Source organism: Chiloscyllium plagiosum, unplaced genomic scaffold (genome assembly GCF_037043375.1).
Source record: "Chiloscyllium plagiosum isolate Xiang-an unplaced genomic scaffold, Cpla_swu_hap1 HiC_scaffold_37, whole genome shotgun sequence".
Taxonomy (NCBI): Eukaryota; Metazoa; Chordata; class Chondrichthyes; order Orectolobiformes; family Hemiscylliidae; genus Chiloscyllium; species Chiloscyllium plagiosum.
The window spans coordinates 89,257,515-89,278,527 of record NW_028270175.1 but is presented as its reverse complement, the minus strand read 5'-3'; positions in this window follow the sequence as shown (position 1 = coordinate 89,278,527).

The window sequence follows — 21,013 nt, the reverse complement described above, 5'->3', positions numbered from 1 at the left end:
CCACCCATTCTCTCTTGCTGCACCCCTTCAAAACTCTCTCGATATCGTTGTCACATTCTCTCCTTAAAGCCCACTAACTCTCTGCCTCACTCGCTCTCTGTCGTGACCTACAGCCTCTCTTTCTCTCGATGTCTTACTTTGCAACCATCCTATTGTTTTCACGCTCGAATTCCATCTCTCTCGCTTTGTCTCCCACTCTCTCTTGACAAATTTCTCCCTCTCTCTCTGTCTCTCTATTTTCTCTCTCTACCCCAATGTCTCTCTCTCCGATCCCCCTCCCCCACTCTTACTCTCTTCAAAGCCCTCCCACTCTCTCCTTCTCGACCACTTCCCAATATCATTCTCTCCGACTCTCTCTCCGCAATTCTCCCAATCTCCCTCCCTGTACCCTGATCAAACTCTCTATCTATCCCCAACTCTGTCCCTGTCTATCCCCTCTCCCGACACCCATCCCTCTCTGTCTCTCACTCTGTCACACTCTGTAACCCTCCTTTTTTCTTTCTCGATACCTCTGCCTACGTCTGTGTAACTCTCTCCTTCCCCTACTCACTCTATATCTCTCCGTTTCACTCTCTCTTTACCTCCACTCTCTCTCTATTCCTCCTCCCCAACACAATCTCTATAAAACCTCTCACCCCTCTCTTTCTCTCTCTCGTTCCCACTCCCACTCTGAGTCCCTATTTCCCCCTACCTCTTTATCCCACTTTATTCCTCTAACTCCATCCCACTCTCTCTCAAACCCCCTTCCACTCCATCTCTCCACGCCCTCCCTTTTACTCTTGAACTCCAATGTGTTGTAACCGCCATGAGGAACTTGTCCTCGTTTTCAGCCACAGAGAGAGGCACACAGACACAGAGACACATGCCGGGGGAGCGGCAGATGCCTCAGTATTCTCCAGCCCCTTGTGCTTCAATTCCGCTCTGTTCCACACACACAAGTTTCGCAGACAAAACGCAGTCGAACAGTTCAACAGAAAAGGAGAGCCGCTGTGGTGTGCTGGAGTTTAAAATACTCGTGAGACCGAAATGCAACCGCTCAATGCGAAAGAACACCAACCAATCCATGCAGATGAAACAACATGCCTTTGATACAAGGAACAGGCACCACAGGGGATGCATGTTAACTTGACAGGCGCTTCAACCAAAAAAGCCACGGCACCAGCCTACCACGGCCTTTACTCATCCATATGTGCAGTTCCTTAACCACATAGTCACAGAAAGCTGGAAATGTGTTTTCTGTATCAATGTTGTTCAGTGAAAATTGCAATCAATCCCCACATTTGCAAAAACAGTTTATTGCTGAACATTCTCCTCTGAAATGGCACAGAAAAAGACAATCTCATCTTGAATTGGCTTCAAACCGATATTTTAATTTGTTTTAACCGACAAGTTAAAAAGGGTGTGTTTATCCTCTTGGGGTCCATTAACCATTAACCATTAAACACACAAGGAGCCTCCCAACAAGAGGGACAGAGTCATTGTGATGAATTGACCGGGGGGGGGGGGGGGGGGTGATTCAATGTAAACATTGGAGAGTAAAGGCTGAAATGTTAGCACCGACACTACCAATTCCACGCTCACTTTCTGCTTTATGCCTCCAATCATCATTGCCCCTCCCTTTTATTTCACTTTCCCTCTACACTTCTCAAATTCTCCCCGACCAATTGCAGGTGTCTAATTCGAACCAGCCACTTTTAGAAAAGCATTTTTTGAGATACAATCGTCACTCAATTGGATATGATTCATTACCCAACACCAATTATCCCAGAGTTGGAGGTAATGAGTTAGTTTCTTGAGCCCGTGATTACTTAGCACGAAGTTACAGCCAAGATGCTGTCAGTGGTGTAGCTCCAGGCTTTAGACCCGGTTGACACTGAAGGAGAAAGTGACGACTGCAGATGCTGGAGATCAGAGCTGCAAAATGTGTTGCTGGAAAAGCGCAGCAGATCAGGCAGCATCCAAGGGGCAGGAGAATCGACGTTTCCAGCATAAGCCCTTCTTCAGGAATCAGAACAGGACCGTGTCGAGATATGCAGAGATGAGTTCTGTGGGGCAGGAGCAGGCTAGGACAATGGGTCGGCCGTGGCAGTCAGGATTGTGGATTTGGGGCAGGAGGTAGAAACAGGCGGTGCGGGGTTGTGGGACTATAAGGTTTAATGCGGTGGATGGAAGATCCCCTGAGGTGATGAGGTTGTGGGTGGTCTGGGAGATGATAGTTTGGTGGTGGGAGGTGGGAACATGGTCAAGGGGGCAGTAGGAGGAGGTGTCCACTAGCTGGCAGTTAGCCTCAGAAATATAAAGATTGGTGCCCCAAATTACCACCGCGCCTCCCTTGTCTGCCGGTTTGATAGTGAGGTTGGGGTTAGAGTGACCGGAGTGGAGGGCTGCACGTTGCGAGGGTGAGAGTTTGGAGTATGTATGAGGGGTGGACATGTTGAGCGGTTAATGTCGCGGTGGCAGATGGCTATGAAGAGATCGAGGGCGGGTAAGAAGCCAGAACTGGGTGTCCAGGTGGGTGGGGTGTGTTGGAGGAGGGAGAAGGGGTTGTCAGAGGGTGGGCGGGAATCCTGGTTGAAGAAGTAGCCACAGAGGTGAAGGCGGCGGAAGAATTGTTCAATGTCTCGCTGTGTGTTGAACATGTTAATCCGGGAGCATAGTGGACGAAGGTGAGGCCCCTGCTGAGGACTGATCTTTCATCCTCAGATAGGGGGAGATCTGGAGGGATGGTGAAAATATGGCAGGGCTGGGAGCTAGGACCTGGTGTGGGGCTGGAGCTGGCAGTGGGGACAGGGTTAGGAGTGGGAGCGGAGTTAGGCGTGGGGGCGGAGTTGGGCTTGGGGTGGGGTTGTGCAAGGGTCTGGAGTTGGTCGTGGGGGCGGAGATCAGCATGGGGGCGGGGTTAGAGGTGGAGGCGGGTTTAGGCGTGGGGGAGGTGTTAGGCGTGGGGGTGGAGATCGGCGCAGGGACGGAGATCAGAGAGGGGGCGGAGATCGGAGTGGGGACGGAGATCGGAGTGGGGGCACAGGTCGGCGTAGATCCGGAGATGCATGCGGCATGATCGTTGTGCAGGTGAGTGGGCAACTCTGGGGACGGAACTGGTTGCAGCGAGGGCAGAAATGGTGTTGTTCCCGGTGGCTGTGGACCCCGCCGAGGCCGCAAATCATCGGCGATGGTCTTCCTGGCGATCGTGGAGGCAGTTGTCTGGGCGGCGATCGCGGAGGCTGCATGGTCGGTGGGGGCGGAGTTGACATCATGGTTCGCAGCGGCAATTGCTGTAGCGGCCGCGTGGGTGTTGGCGCCCGAACGGTTCTGGAGGCCGATAGAAGACACTGGAACAGTTGAGTATTCCGGAGTGTGGGGATAAGTACATGAACGTTTTTGGTACTTACTGTCTTTAATTTCCGATATGGCTAGGAAGAACTGTTTGTTTAGTGTATGGATTCTTCTGAAGATGAAGAACAATAGATGTGCTTTGCAGGTCTGTGAGAGTGTAGGTAGCGGCGCATGGCTACAAGCGTGGCGCGGAGGATCCGTAGGGAGGTCTGTTGCTGGAAGCTTCGGATTTGTTGTCGGTACTGGTTGTCCTGGTTGGGTCCAAATTTTGTTGTTCTGAATGTAGTCCGGAGTCCATGCGGGGTCAGTCGGTTCCGTAGACAGGTGCTGAGGTAGGAGATGTGGCTGTGGTAGCGAGTCTGTTTGAGGACGTGGCTGAAGAGCTTCAGGACAGAGGAGATGACCTGGAGGGTGCAGTGAGAGAGGGACTCACTGAGATCCTTGTAAATGGAGGAAGAGAGCTTCCTCAAGGAAGGCATCCTTGCAAGAGGATTCGCAATAAGTTAAAATCAACTAGGAGAAAGTAAGTACTGCAGATGCTGGAGATCAGAGCTGAAAAATGTGTTGCTGGAAAAGCGCAGCAGGTCAGGCAGCATCCAAGAAGCAGGATAATCGACGTTTCGGGCATAAGGCCTTCTTCAGGAATGGCTTCCTGAAGAAAGGCTTATGCTCGAAACGTCGATTCTCCTGCTCCTTGGATGCTGCCTGACCTGCTGCGCTTTTCCAGCAACACATTTTTCAGCCAGGGATACTGAAGCAATAGTGAGATATTTAGAACTCAGAAACGTGATATGATTGGAGGTGGATTTGAGGTTGTAGTTTTCCCATGTATCTCTTCCCATGTATCCTTCTCTTTAATCGAAAGAAAAAAAATCACTGGACTATTTCTGGCAGGATTTGGCTGGTTATTCTGTGTGTAAGCAGGAATTCGTTTTCATTTGGATAAAAAAATAAATAAATCTTCATTACTTGACAGGGAATTTTATCTAGGACAGAGTGATGCAAACATGGTCACCTAAGAATGGACCCTCCAGTGATGCTGACAGTACCCCTTGCGACCTGACTTGTACACAATCTTGTGTCCGTATTTCACATCATACTACCTTCGGCAGTAATTTCCAAGCAGTTCAAATTATTGTCCTGAGTTTCAACGTGCAGAAAGCAGAGCCGTGACAGTCTGATGTGGTTCATCACATGCACTGAAGGAATGAACAGGACTGGCTGATTTTGACAGGAGCTTATTTTGCGGCACAGGGTTGCGGGGAAGGGTGGACACCAATAAAGATGTCACACAACTCATCTGATTCCAGATTCCGGGCTGGAAATGAACATAGCATTTTCGCTGAATTTGTCCGGTATCTTGACTGGAACAGAGCTGGACACAATGCCTGAAAGTACATTTCACAGGAGTGGATCATGAAATGGCGTCGTGACTGTGAATAAAATGATGGAAACTAACAGCAGATCAACTGGCGAACATGAATCAGATACTTGAGGGTAAATGTGTTTCCTTTGCGAGTGAAAGGCGATGCTTCACATTTTGAGGTCTCAGAAGTGAAACAATGAGGGTGATTATCGCTTCTGGTTGTTCACTTTGTGAATGCTGTTCCTCCAGCAGTCCATCTATTTATCACAGACTCACAAGCTGTGGAGTCGGTGGCTGAACTTTCGGCTATTATCACAATACATAACATACCTGAGTCGGATAGGGAGGTTGTATGTTGGAGTCATTTTTGCTCGAGGGCAATATCGACTTTTATTACACTTAGAAATAAATCTTCCTCATTGTTCTGAAGCCGAGTTCAGGTTTGAATTCCTGATCAGCAGGAACTTTCAGTAATTGTCCCTGAGTACATCAGAGTCAATGTCCGAGCGTTATCACAGAAGGTGAAGCTGAAGTAGTCCCATATACTTCTCATTGGCACGTTTCCATTTTGCAAACCTACTGGTCCAATGACAGTGGATCTTCGGAATGGCAACCAAACAAAATTAGTAGTACTGCCTCAGCTTTGCGAATGTTTAGAGACGTTTTGCAAAACGGAATCTGAGGAGAATAAGGATGAACTGTCTGGCTGAGTGGGGACTGCCGACGCACTTTACCCTTCTTTGAGAAGCTGGGACATTGACTCTGATGTTATCAGGGACGTGAATTCATCCAAGGCTTTGAAAGGATGCCGTCACAAATGCTCTGCTTTTGCTCTTGCCAGGAATAAAATACACTCCATTCCTGATCAGGAATCGAACCTGCGCTGTGGTGGCAAAAGAAAGGAATCCTAAACACTACCGGGGTAAATAACGAAGTGAGGTGCACGGGTCGAGTAACAGTCCTCAAAATGCTTGTTCATGTTCTTGTCAGAAACAACCGCTTGACTATCCTCATCCCATTTTACATCTCTTGGCCTTGTGTGACTGACAACCACTAATTCACATCTGAATGCCTCTGTAAATTATGTGGGTTTCTGCCGCAGCGAATCCTTACAGTGAGTTCTGGATTCAACCACCAGCTGGCTGATAATGCTTTTGTGTGTGTCTCTACTGTATGCCAATAACAAAAGAAGCCCTGATTTTTTTGAGCGGGAAGTGAACTCGGGCGGCAGTGGTTCAGTGCCGAATGCCAACCAAACGGTATCCAGGGATGACTGCAGGGATCCCTGTGTCGTTTCTTCATGGCCAAGCCTTTGCCTTTTTTCGCTCTGGAGATAAGTTCCCCTCAAAAATGATTGAGTCATTGAGTGCTTACAGCACTGAAAAGACACATCATCCCAGTTTTCCAAACCTGGCCTGTAGCCTTATATGCACTGGGGTTCCAAATGTTCATCTCAATGATATTTTCGCTGTCATGCTTTGAGCTAAAACGGCAAAATGAATGGGACTGAAGTGTGAGATGTGAAAACTCTGCTCACGCCACATTGAGGAGTTGAAACTCATTTTCAAAGAAAGTGTGAAACACAGAGACATTACCCGAAGAGTTACAGAGGTCCGATGAGAGGTCAATCCCAAGAGAGTATGATTTCACCCACTTGGGTTATGTTGACCAGGATCGTTCCCAGCGTTGGATTTTCATGTGCCTCTATACCATCATGGAGGAGTCGTGGGCTACAGGATCACGTTACTGGAGCCACGGAGTAGTTCTTCGTGCTCATTACTATTCCTATTTCTGGTTCGGATGGTCCGGGAAGCGAGAAAGGAGGCTGCGAAGCCGCTAGCGAAGATCTTTGCTTCGCCACTCTCCATGGGAATCACACTGGAGAATTGGAGGATTGGGGGTGGGGGGAGAATGTTATCCCTCTTTTCAAGAAGTGTAGTATGGAAATCCCGGGAAATTGCAGACCAGTCAGTCTTACGTCTGTGGCCATCAAGGTTTTGAAAGAATTCTGGTTGGAATGATTTATGACTGTTTGGAAAAGCATAGCGTGATTAAAGGCAGTCAGCAGGGCTTTGTGAGTTCTTTGAGGAGGTGACACAAAAGGTCGACGAAAGTCGATCAGTGGATGTGGTGCTTATGAACTTCAGCAAAGCATTTATTAAGGTCCCCATGATAGGCCTATTCGTAAAGTCAGGAGATATGGGATATTGGGAGATTTGGCTGTCTGGTTTCAGAACTGGTTGGGTGACAGAAGGCAGAGTGTAGTTGTAGATGGAAGGTATTTTGCTTTCAGTGGTGAGTGGTATCCCGTAGGCTGTGTTCGTGTGCCTCTGGTCTTTGTACTTTTTATAAATGACTAAGATGAGGGGGTTGAGAGTTGGGTTGGTAAATTTGCCGATGACACAATGGTTGGAGGTATTTTTGATAGTATCGGGGACTATTGCAGGCTGCAGCACTACAAAGACAGGATGCAGAGCTTGGCTGAGAAATGGCAGATGGAGTTCAACCCGGATAAATGCGAAGTGGCGCATTTTGGAAGGTCGAACTTAAATGCTGATTAAAGAAAGAATTCTGGACAGTATGGAAGAACAGCGGGATATTGGCGTTCAAGAGTATAGATCCGTCAAAGTTGCCACTATGGCAAATAAGGAGCATGAAAGCGCAACCCACCCAGACCCATTAACCTACGTTTACCCCTTCACCTCACACTACAGGCAATTCAGCACGGCCAATTCATCTAACCTGCACCTTTTTGGATTGTGGCAGACACGGGGAGAATGTGCTAACTCTACACAGAGAGTCACCTGAGGCGGGAATTCAATCCGCGTCTCTGGCGCTGTGAGGCAGCAGTGCCACCATGCCACCCACAAATAGGGCAAAAAATATAAGGGGAAATTGATTTCCTCAAAGCGCTAATAATTAGAAATCCAGCAGATTGGGCGTGGATCATTAAATAGTAAAGAATAGTCATAGTGTTGAAACGTTTCTAGACAGTTAAATGTTTTAGACAAGGCCTGTGTGGTAATTAGACTGTAATTTTGGAAATTAACAAAGGGTTGGCTCGCAGCAAGGCTGTGCTTGAGAGAGAGAGAGACATTGATTTAATGCTGAATTCTTTTGGTTGCTTGCTGCAAGGGTCGGTCTGAGAGAGAGACTCTATATTTTAATCACTGTGTTGTGGTTTGTATGCATAATTGGCTATTGGTCATTAAACTGCTTCTGTTTTGTTTTCCTGTAGCTCGAGATCCAGGAGTAATTTAATTTAATTTTGTACTGTAAGAATTTTACATTGTTTTGTTGGAGAGATTCTTCAAGTAATTGTTAGTGATTAGTGAATTTTGTAGAGGTAGTGGTAGATTGGTTTAGGCTGAACGAATGAGAATAGGTTGTTGGTATTAACAAGTGCAATTGAGGACGTTTTGGAATTGATAGATTGTTAAAGGACAATTGCAAGTTATGAAGTTAGGGATTGCTTACACTTTTGATGAAGCTCTACCAGCCGTGAATATCAGGAGGAAGTAATTTGTGACAGCAGAGGGAATACATTAGCTGACTGAAATACATGTTAAGATGCATAAAGATCGGCAGTTGAGGTACCGAGTAAGACATTTCCAGTGGCAAGAAATGATATTGAAAAATTTCTGAGAAATGGGAACAAAGAACTAACGGTTTATTGACTAAATGACCAAGCGAAGGTATTTTTGATATACACATGTGCAAGGACTAATTAAGAACTATAAGCCGAAAGATAAATCTAATAATAGGAACCAAAAGAGGGTGCAGGAGATGGAACTACACAAGCGTTTTAAGAAAGAGCGTGAGGAAATAAAGTTAGCTTATCAGGCATCCGCGGTGACGAGGTAAGCTGAAAAGAACAAGCTGAGCAGATCCAGGAAACAGAAACGCATGAATCAGCACTCCCTTACACCCAGGTGTGGAGGATTTGAATAGACCCCCTCTCTACTCGAATGAAGAGAAATTGAAGCAGTGTCCAGTCACAAAATCAATGGCAGAAACGGATTTGGAGATGCCAGTGATGGATTGGGTGTACAAATTTAAAAATCACACAACACAACAGCTTTAATTGGAAGCACACTAGCGTTTGCAGCGTTGCTCCTTCATTAGGTGATACTAGAGTGCTCAATCCTAACACACAGAATTTATAGCAAAAGTTTACCGTGTGATGTAACTGAAAGCATACATTGAAAAATTGCTTGTCAGTTAAGTCTTTCATCTGTTTGAATACCATGATAGTTTCACTTCTTTCATGTGCAAATCACAAAATCTTTTTTAAAAAGTTGCATTCTCAGGCTAGCTGTTAACAGTGGTTACAGCTAGACAATGAGGGTCACGCTCTCTCAGAATTGCAAAGGACCCACTCTGTACTACATCCTCAGGAGAATTCATACTCTCAACAAAGAGTATTTCAACTCCATCTCAAACATCAAAAACTGTGAGTACAACAAACTTTTATCTACCCACCTCCATAACTAGTGCTCCTCAAACATTCCAGAAGATTCCCCCGGCCTCTTGAACTACTGTGATTCCATTAGCCATGCAGCTGGTGCAGCTGCTGCCGCCCCCACGCTGATTGATGATGTCACTTCATCCCCCATGATGGCCACTCCCACAACCAGTTCCGCCCCTCACAATTCCTCATACATCCCACGCGACATCACTTCCGCCCCTCTCATCATCACTGATGTCACACGCTCAGTGACTTCCGTCACCCCACTGCCGTGTCTGCCATCACTTCCGCCCCCACCAATGCCACTCACCTGCATTCTGCAGACACGACCCCCACAGATCCCACTGTCACCATTCCCGGCCCCCAGAACCCTGAGGGGAACTCCACGCCTGCTCATGACTCCACCCTATTCCCCTCACCATCACACCCACTCCAGTTACTGGCTCCACTCCCACTCCCAGCTCCACACCCACACCAGATCCCAGCTCCCAACGCTGCCGAGTATTCACCATCCCTACAGACCTTCCCCTCACTGAGGACGAACGATCAGTCCTCAGCAATGGACTCAATTTCATCCCCCTACGTCCCCGCAGTAATGAATTTCATACACGCCATGACGGCGAACACTTCTACCGCTGCCTCCCCCTCCGAGCTTACTTTCACAATCAGGACTCCCATCCACCTGCCAAGGACCCCTTCGCACACCTCCGACACACTGCATCCACCTTTGACACCCCACGCTGGCCTATTATAGGCCACGCTGGCCTATTGTGGGCGGCACGGTGGCACAGTGGTTAGCACTGCTGCCTCACAATTCCCGCCTCAGGCGACTGACTGTGTGGAGTTTGCACGTTCTCCCCGTGTCTGCGTGGGTTTCCTCCGGGTGCTCCGGTTTCGTCCCACAGTCCAAAGATGTGCAGGTCAGGTGAATTGGCCATGCTAAATTGCCCGTAGTGTTAGGTAAGGGGTAAATGTAGGGGTATGGGTGGGTTGCGTTCGGCGGGTCGGTGTGGACTTATTGGGCCGAAGGGCCTGTTTCCACACTGTAATGTAATGTAATCTAATCTAATCTAATTACCCGCCTCGACATCTTCATTTACAACTGCCGCCGGGACATTAACGGCCTCAACCTGTCTAGCCCCTCCCCCACTCCAACCTCTCACCCTCACAACGCGCAGCCCTCCAATCCCTCTACTCCAATCCCAACCTCACCATCAAGCCAGCAAATAAAGGGGGCGCAGTGGTAGTCTTGCGCACTGACTTCTACACCGCTGAAGCCAAACGCCCCCTCGACCATGACCCCACCCCCATCACCAAACCATCATCTCCCAGACCATACAGAACCTCATCACTTCAGGAGATCTTCCAACCGCAGCTTCCAACATCATAGTCCGGGAACCCGCACTGCCCGGTTCTACCTCCTCCCCAACATCCACAAACCTGACCACTCTGGCCGACCCATTGTCTCAAAATGCTCCTGCCCTACTGAACTCATCTCTACCTACCTCGACACTGTCCTATTCCCCGTCGTCCAGGAACACCCCACATACGTTCGAGACACCACCCACGCCCTCCACCTCATCCAAGACTTCCGTTTCCCCAGCACCCAACGCCTCATCTTCAGCATTGATATCCAATCCATCTACACCTCCATCCGCCAAGATCAGGGCCTCCAAGCCCTCCGTTTTTTTCCTCTCCCGACGTCTCCAACAGTACGCTTGGACCGACACTCTCATTCGTTTGGCCGAACTTGTCCTCACCCTTAACAATTTCTCCTTCGAATCCTTCCAAATTCCTCCAGACCAAAGGGGTAGCCATGAACACATGTATGGGCCCCAGCCTGTCTCTTTGTTGGCTACATAGAACAGTCGATCTTCCGTAATTACACCAGCACCACTCCCCACCTCTCACCTCCACTACATCGATGACTGCATTGGCGCCACCTCATGCTCCTGCAAGGAGGTTGAGTAATTCATCAACTTCACTAACACATTCCACCCTGACCTTAAATTTACCTGGACCATCTCTGACACCTCCCTCCCCTTCCTGGACCTCTCCATCTCCATTAATGACGACCGACTTGACACTGACATTTTTTACAAACTTACCGACTCCCACAGCTACCTGGATTACACCTCTTCCCACCATACCTCTTTCAAAAATGCCATCCCGTATTCCCAATTCCTCCACGTCCGCCGGATCTGCTCCCAGGAGGACCAGTTACACCACAGAACACACCAGATGGCCTCCTTCTTTAGAGACCGCAATTTACCTTCCCACGTAGTTAAAGATTCCCTCCAACACATCTCATCCACATCCCGCACCTCCGCCCTCAGACCCCACCCTCCTAACCGGAACAAGGACAGAACGCCCCTGGTGCTCACCTTCCACCCAACCAACCTTCGCATAAACCAAATCATCCGCCGATATTTCCATCACCTCCAAAAAGACGACACCACCAGGGATATATTTCCCTCCCCACCACTTTCCGCCTTCCACAAAGACCATTCCCTCCGTGACTACCTGGTCAGGTCCACGCCCCCCCAAACAACCCACCCTCCCATCCTGGCACGTTCCCCTGACACCGCAGGAACTGCAAAACCTGCGCCCACACATCCTCCCTCACCTCCATCCAAGGCCCGAAAGGAGCCGTCGACATCCATCAAAGTTTTACCTGCACATCCACTAATATCATTTATTACATCCGTTGCTCCCGATGCGGTCTCCTCTACATTGGGGAGAATGGACGCCTCCTAGCAGAGCGATTTAGGTAACATCTCCGGGACACCAGCACCAAAGAACCACACCGCCCTGTGGCCCAACATTTCAACTCCCCCTCCCACTCTGCCGAGGACATGGAGTTCCTGGGCCTCCTTCACCGCCGCTCCCTCACCACCAGACGCCTGGAGGAAGAACGCCTCATCTTCCACCTCGGAACACTTCAACCCATGGCATCAATGTGGACTTCAACAGTTTCCTCATTTCCCCTTTCCCCACCTCACCCCAGCTCCAAACTTCCAGCTCAGCACTGTCCCCATGACTTGTCCTACCTGCCTATCTCCTTTTCCACCTATCCACTCCACCCTCTCCTCCCTGACCTATGACCTTCATCCTCTCCCCCACTCACCTATTGTACTCTATGCTACTTTCTCCCCAACCCCACCCTCCTCTAGTTTATCTCTCCACACATCAGGTTCTCTGTCTTTATTCCTGATGAAAGGCTTTTGCCCGAAACGTCGATTTTGCTGCTCCTCGGATGATGCCTGAACTGCTGTGCTCTTCCAGCACCACTAATCCAAAATCTGGTTTCCAGCATCTGCAGTCATTGTTTTTACCTTATATGTTGAATGTGTTAGCCCTCTGTGTTCTCTGTCTATGCCATGATGTTTAGATTGATTCTAATCTAAAAAGTCTTACACGAATTCATGCAGTTTGTGAGGTCAGAGTTCTACATGAATGCATGCAGTTTTTGAGCAAAGTACAATGTAACCCTGTAAGTACAAATTCACCCCACAAAATATATGTGTGCATGTGGTCTTGGTCTGTCTATGGGTGTGTGCGTGTGTGTCTGTCTGGGTTGGGGGTTGTGAGTGTGAAAAAGTGTATGTGTGTGTAGTGAGTGCAGAGTGTCTCATGTCTGTGACGGTTTCATGTGTGACAGACACACACGCCTTAGGACACCTCCTCACCTGTACTGACCATTTGCCTATCATAATACTGGTCACTTCTGAAACATGATCACTTTGACCTGAAGTCTCATCTGTTTCCCTGTGAACAAAAGAACACTCAAAATCATTTTAATCTCTGCAAAACCAGACTGATTGGAGTCCGGCTTGGTTTATTACCCCTCTGAAAAACATTAAGGACAGATTATCCTTGAGCCAAGGAACAGCTTTCCTAAAAAAAGGACTTGCTTTGTGACAACACCTGCAGTGTCAATCACCTTTAGCATCCTTCAGACATCAGTGAAATCTACTCTTATTCTTTTAACGTGCAGAGAGTACAGGCGTGAACTGCTCAATCTTTCTTCAGAGGACATACTCCTTATTTCTTGAATCAATCTTGTTAACATCTTCTGAAGTGCCTCCAATTCAACTACATCCCTCCTGCAATCAGGCCATCCAAACTGTACACAGTATTCAATTGCGATCTCATAAATACCTTGCATTTTTGCAGCAACACCTCCCTCCATTTATACTCAATAGTTTTGGAAATAAATGACCAAATTCCATTTGCCGTTCTCATTAACTGCTGTACCGGTGTCTGAGTTATCTGTGATATAGACGAGGCCACCCATATCCTTCTGCACTGAAGCACCCTGATGTTTCTCTCTATTTCTATAATAAGTTGACTTTCTGTTCCACTGACCAAAAACAGATACCCTCATACATTTCATTGTTCAGATTGAACTGCCAAATGTTGGCCCATCTATCCAAATGCACTTTCAGATTTCTGACATCTTCATTGCAATTTCTCGCCAGAGTTAGTGTCCTCTGAAAAAATTGGTTATAGCATGTTCTATCTCCTCAAATAAGTCGTAGTACGGATTGCAAATGGATGTGGCCCGAGGACTGAGCCCTATGGGTTCAAAAAGATTGTATCTCCCAAACAGAAAATGACTGATTTATTCCACTTCTCTGCATTTTGTTGGTTTGCCAATCCTGTATCCCCGCTAACAAATTATTTCGAAACACATGCTGTCGTATCTGCAGGTTAACTTTTTGTGCACACCTTATTCAATGCAACTGGAAATCCAAATATTAAATTTCCAGGATCCCCAGTATCCAGCTTGCTTGTCACATCTTTAGAGAGCGCGAGATAATAATTGAAACGCGATTAGTTCTTTCTAAAATTATGCTGATTCTGATGAATTGTGAATTGTCTTTGCACATCTCCTTTAATTAATTCCTGAATAGTCGATTTTAATAATCTTTCTTCAATTCTTACACTTTTCTCACTGCTGTATATCTCTTCGTGAAGGCGATAATTGTAAATTCCTACATCACCATAACCTCTTCATTCCCGTCAATCCTGTATAATTGGCATGTAAAGCAAGATGCTCTGAATGTTGTTTGAGAAGCATCAGTGCCTGAATGGACTTATCCATTTCCTTTCGGTAAATAAAATGATGAGCTGATATCTTTCTGGTGTTCCCACGTTATCATGTCGATGGCTTGAATGTCCTTTTTCTGTTGATGAATAAAATGCTGGAGCGCTCATGGAATCTTGGTCTTGCAACGTAACAATTTGAATGGCTGAAGAGCCTTATACTATTCCACATAAGGCTGGAGATACTGAAAAGTCTCCTCCTGCACATCTGAAATGGGACTGAGGGAGTGTATGGTCTTCTCGAGATCCATGCAATAGGCACTAGAGGTGAACTTCTTCCTCATATCCAATAAGGGTTCTAATATAGTTTGCATCCTTCTCAAATTCCTGTGGGACTGAATGGCCTCCTGTTATCCTTGTGTACCAATCTCCAGTCACTATGTGACTTCTTCCAGTTCCTGTGTTACAGATCTGAGGAGGCTGAATGGACTGATCCTGTTGGTGTGAATCTGGATACTGTTGCTGCAGGGTCTACTCTGGGTCCAGTGTTACAGGCCCGAGGGGCTGATTGGTATCCTCCTGTAACTGTATATCATGTTGCATGGGCTGACTAGCCTCGCCCTGTTCTGGTGTAACAGGGTCGAAGGCCTGAATATACCTCTGCTGTTCCTCTGTAAACAGGCTGCAGAAGTGGAATGGATTACTCCATTTGCTGTGAAAATGGCTTCTGTTGCTGACTCCTTACAGTTTTCGATGTAAAACTGAGATCATGCTTCTTTCTTTTAAACTCCAATGGATATTAGATCAACCTTATAATCCTTTCCTTATAAAATAACACCTTCATTACTGGAATCAGTTGACGGAACCATCTCTGAGCTGCATCCAATGTCAGAAGACCCTGTCTTCAATGAGGACACTAAATCTACTCACAAGACTCCAGATGTGATCTCAATAAGATCCTGTACATCAGCAGCAATACTTTGCCACCCTTCTATAAGGTTCCCCCACCCCCTCCCAGGTTAGAGCAGGAACAGCCGACTGGAGGAACGTGCAGCACTGTTATATCATTGTCCTTCTGTACTCATCAGCGTAACGGGAGACCTGGTGAAAAATCACAATGACACTTTAGAAGGACAGATAAGATACAGAGGGATGATCTCAAAACAGGTCAAAATAGGTCAAGATGAATATCTCAGCTCAATGTACAATTCATCTCCCCACAGCCGAGGTTGCTCAAATTCAACTGAATCTGGAAACATCAAGAACATACTAACATTGTTGGGAGGTATATTTCAAAATGAAAGCTGTAATACAAATGTAGAGCATGTTACAAAGACAGGAAATTGGATGCACAAGTCTGTCGGTAAAGCAGTAATAATTCAAGATACAAGGCAAATTCCGGTTATATCTAAACGCAAATAAAAGCTAATACTGGGTAAAATGGACTGCATGAGTGTATATTGGATGGTTCTGTTTATTAGTATATTCGCCACCAAGGTGGAGATCAGGCTGTTTTGGAACTGGTGTTGTGTGATCAAGAGAATTAATTGAAAATCTTGCGATAAATGAGCTTTTGCGAATAGTGATCTCAGTATATACGTTTTCTTTTAATGATGTTTATGTACACGTCGGTTTTTGGTTTTGTTTTTGACATTATGTTTATAAACCTGAAGCGTACAAGTCATAAAGTCGTGACGGCAAGGTGGCTTCAGTGAATTGGAAATTTACATGAAATAGATACTTTGGAACACAGACAATGTCTGACATTTATTTAAACACCATAAGATTTACAATATACATTTATCCCTCCAATGTGAAAACAGTAAAACACAAAGGTTGACGAAACAATAGTTGACACAAGTTAATGTGACATTAGGTCGAAGGAAGCAGCTTAGATAAAATGGCCATATTGTGAGAAGCCATGGATTCAGAGAAATGTAGGACTCAGTAAAGGAGGATGCAGAAACTAATAAACAAGTTATAAAGAGAGCAAGAAAATAAATTAGTTAGATACATAAATACTGCGAAAAACTTTCGACCCATATTTGAAAGGAAAATTTTACCAACTTTAATTGTGGAAGGGCGAGTGTGCGGACAGGATAATTAATTGCAGTGTATATTGAAGTTAACATGACAGTTGTGTAATTAAATTAATGGAGCTATACATAGACTCATGTGATAGATTAGCAAAAGAGGAGCACAGGCTGATAATAATAGTAGTACAATTTGACAGGTTAAGTGTAAGTTAGAAGACCAGTGTGTCAGAAGATGACTCGTTTGGAAAGACAATGCAAACTAATACGATCGGTTATGCTAATGGCACCAGATATACGCGGCAACTAGGAATGTAGAAAAGGTAGCGAACCCCAAGAATAGGCTAGCAGTTGGGAAGTTATTTTCTGATTGTCGCATCTTTTGCTTGCAAATAAAAGTTTAATTTCTCGAGGAACTGTCTGTGTAACCCAATGATTCTCACAGAGCATCGAGTAAAAGTTTCCACAATAAATATGGCGCTGTGAGCAGGGTCTGAAAGAAACCTACACAAAGGATGAGGCAGTCCGAGGGAACCTCACGGTCCATTGGGGACCCGCCTGAGCCTGACAGAATAATGGCTGGCCACACACAAAAAGATATAAGCGTGTTACTGATAATTCAGATTAAATTCTATTCAATAAGAGAGGTCCTTGGGGACCTAAAAGTGCTGAATATCTGGTGAAAGAACTCCTTGATCCAAGAGCCAAGAAATCCGGGAATTAAATATAATCTGAAATAAAAATTCACTTGGTGTTAGTAAGTCTCTTCTGATACCGCCCCACTGGTCGCGATGGCCCGCAAGGGAGGACAGATTTAGTCCCTGCGGATATCAGCTTAGCAGTTGCAAGGGTTTCCACAAGCAGGGCAGAGTAAGTTCATGTGGATATCACCTCGACCATTACAAGGGTCTGTACAGGCAAGGCAGAGTAAGTCCCTGTGGATGCCGTCTCACCAGTCACGAGCATCTGCACGGGCAGGGCTTATTAAGTTCTGTGGACACCTCTTCGCTGGTCGACAGTCTTCACGGGCAGGGCAGATTATGTGCCTGTGATTACCGCTTCGCTGGTTGCAGAGGTCTGCACAGTCAGGTCAGAGTAAATCCCTGTGTATACCACTTTGCTCGTCGCGAGAGACTGCATGGGCAGAGCACAGAAATTCCCTTTGGCTAGCGACCGCAGGGAGCGAGGGGCAGAATGGACCAGGCAGAATATATCCCTGTTCATACCGTCTCACAGGGAGCGAAGGTCAATGCAGGTAGGCCACAGTTATTCCCTGTGGATACTACCTCACTGGTCGCGAGGGAGGAGACGGACAGGATAGGAAAAAGTCCTCGTACATCCTGTGGATATTGCCTGATTACAGTAGGGATCTGCACGGGTGGAACGAACTAGGATAAATTGTCTTTGTTAATTAGTTGAATACAAGCTGCCAAAGAACAAGAAAAGGCAAACTTCTTTTATATCCAAACTGGACAGACTCCCTCCCTACTCAAACACAGAAAACACAAAGCAATATCCTTTGATAAAGGGAACGGTGGAAATAGAAGGAGAAAATTAATGGGTGGTGATAAAGTTAAACTGAAAGTGAGAAGGGAAGAAGTGAAGGGGTTAATCAAGGGAAGGCAGAACGAGAGGACAATAACACGAGAGGAAGTGGAGAAAAAACACAAGCGGAGAATTTGGAAGAGGAAATCGGGCTACTGCGGACAACATGAGAACAAAAGCAGTTTGAAAAGTTCTAAGCAATAAACAGAGAATTGAACGGGGTCAGAGGGAAAGTTGCCCGTGGAAGGGGCAAAAGGAAGTAAAACAGCGTGTTCAGAGGAGAGCCCTAAGGCGACCAGCAGGGGAACGATGGGATGAATTGGAGTTGGGATCAGGGTTGGGATCGGTTGGAGACTCTCTGGATAAGGATTACAGCAGGGATATAGACCTCCCACATGTAAAAAAAATGATGTTTTTGCTCATGAGAAAAGTGGTGGCGGGCAGTCACAATATGTTCACTGGGGGAACCAGGATCTGGTGGGGTGAGAAATGCATTGCCCCAGTATGCATGAATGTGCAGGGAACTGGCTTAGAGCCTTTGAAGATAAGAAGAATGTTGGAAAATGTTCATCTGTGTGTGCGATGCGGAGGGAGAGAGAGAGAAAAAAAAGAGAGAGCCTGACTCAGCTCTGATTTCCTGAAGCTTGCAGAAAGTTTAACACTTTGTGCTCTGGTTTGCATGCACATTTGTTTGTTGGTGATTGAATGTTCATGATTTATTCCTTGGATCCAGGAGGGTTTTGTATTTAATTTGCACTTTGGGAATTTGGGATCTCTTTTAAGAGTTTTTAAGTAACCATTGGTGAATATGAAATTAACAATTTGCAAAATAAAGTAATAGTAATGAAATATTAACCCACCAGTTCTTCTTACAGACCGTGACTGCTGTGCTGTTAATTTCCAACTGGTCATATTTTAAATTTACATGAAAACCAATCTAATTTACATTCGAATATGTTTAATATGGAGAAAGACGCCATTACAATTTGACATTAGTATAAGCCTGCTCTCAAATCCCCCATTATTTCCTGCGACAGTCAATGTTCATGTTCACACCTTTCGACCTCATTGGACTAATCAATGATTTGACTGAAGGCAGTCAACGCAGGAGCACTGTAAATCCTGGCTTCAGCCGATGTCTGCTCATTGTTTTTTACTAATAATCCAGAAGTAACATAGAGAAAAATCACTTCAGACTTTAATATTTGCTCATTGAGTGTAGGAACAACGTGAACTTTATAGAATGTAGTTTTTGAAATAAATCGAACTGAAACAATCACCATACATCCCAAATGTCTCAAACCAACAATATCAGATTTGTTTCTTTTTTGTTTGTTTCGGACTCCTATGTCTCCACTCAATTTTAATACGGTTGCAGCTCATTGGTGTTTACGGAGTGCCAGTTGTTGCTTTATTCTACATCAATTGCCCTCCCTCACTGAGAATTGAAGTTTTGGTTGAACGTTGTGTTGTGAAAATCATGTCCATATCTTAATATCTGTGTCTTTGGATTCGTGATAAGTATTTTGTTACCATGTGAGTAGACAAGACTGTTTAGATTAGATTACTTTACAGTGTGGAAACAGGCCCTTCGGCTCAACAAGTCCACACCGACCCGCCGAAGCGCAAAGCAGACACTTTAGAATGGCCAATTCACCAGACCTGCACATCTTTGGACTGTGGGAGGAAACCGGACCACCCGGAGGAATCCCACGCATACACGGGGAGAATGTGCAAACTCCACACAGTCAGTCGCCTGAGCCACTGTGCCACCGTACCGCCCACAATGCAGCCACAGTCATCTAACAGCCTCTAACAGTGCAAATGTGCAATGACTGATCAAAACTGCTTAAGGTATCTAGTCTGGGATTTAAATTCAGGGACTAGAACACGGTAATTATCATGGCTTTCAGAGTTGGAAATTACGTACTTTTATAATCAATAATTTTACACTTTATATTGATGACTTCTAAAATGTATTATTCACTTGTTATTTTCCACCTCCGAATTAAAGATAATGATTATATATATATATATATATAAAGTAACCAATTGTTTTAACCCTGAATCACAAAATCAGAATTAATTGGCAAGACGGATTGATTTTATACCTTTTCACACTGTCATTGATTTGTGTCATTGCCTCGTAGTTACTTTGAAACAGTGCTGCATTGATTAATTATTCATAAAGAAAGGAGGGATAAAGCCGATCGTAAACGAAACGATACTTTCCTCTCCAGTTAAATGAGTTATGCATGTGATAGGGAATAGTGGTATTTACAGCATATGGAACTCACAAAGGCTGGGAGATGTTAAAATATGAGCGTGAATAGCAAGATGAAATCAAAGGGACAGTCGGAACAGTGTAAGGCCGCTATTGTTGAGGAATGTGAAAAAGGGTTAAAGCAACAACGCTATAAAAAAATTTTGCATTTTACTCGGAATCCCGAGCCGATGTCGAGCATAACAATCCTATGTAAGGATAGAGATGAGAGATTGGGATTTTATTTCCGGTACCCAATGGGCCCCAAACAATTTCTGATTCTCCCCAGCATACCACCCTCATTACGACCTTTTCCTTGCTTTGAAAGTGAAACGTCCAGACTTTATAGCCGATATTATTGGGGTGAGTGGCCTGAGTCATTCTAAACCGGGGCCATCCCGGGTACCAGAGTAATGCGCAAGAGCACAATTTGCTCAATATGTTCGAAGGATGATACAGATGTACATGCAGAAACATTCTTGGAGTGGCCTGAATACGAATGGCTTGTGTTATGAGATTGAAATAAGTGACCATCTCTCTGACAGAAGTGGTATACAGCGCACGAATGAAATATAATCCGAAAAACTGGCTCACCTTTGTTTAACCTTATGCTTTTGCTATGTATTCCTTCTGGTGTCGTGATCATTGCTGAGCAACCTTTTCCCGAGGAGTCTTCTGTCAGACGCTACATTTTGCAAACAGCACATCAAATATTTGGGAAGGGTGGTTGCTAAGGGAACGAAGGTAACTGCACCAAGTCATATTGACGCAATTTTAAATATTATTAGACCAGAGATAGTAAAGAAAATAGTGACATGTTTGGGTATGACAGGATTTCACGCAGATTGGATTGAGGAGTATGCTGAGATTATGACACCCTTAAGGATGATAGAACATAGAACATAGAAGAATACAGCGCAGTACAGGCCCTTTGGCCATCGATGTTGCGCCGATCC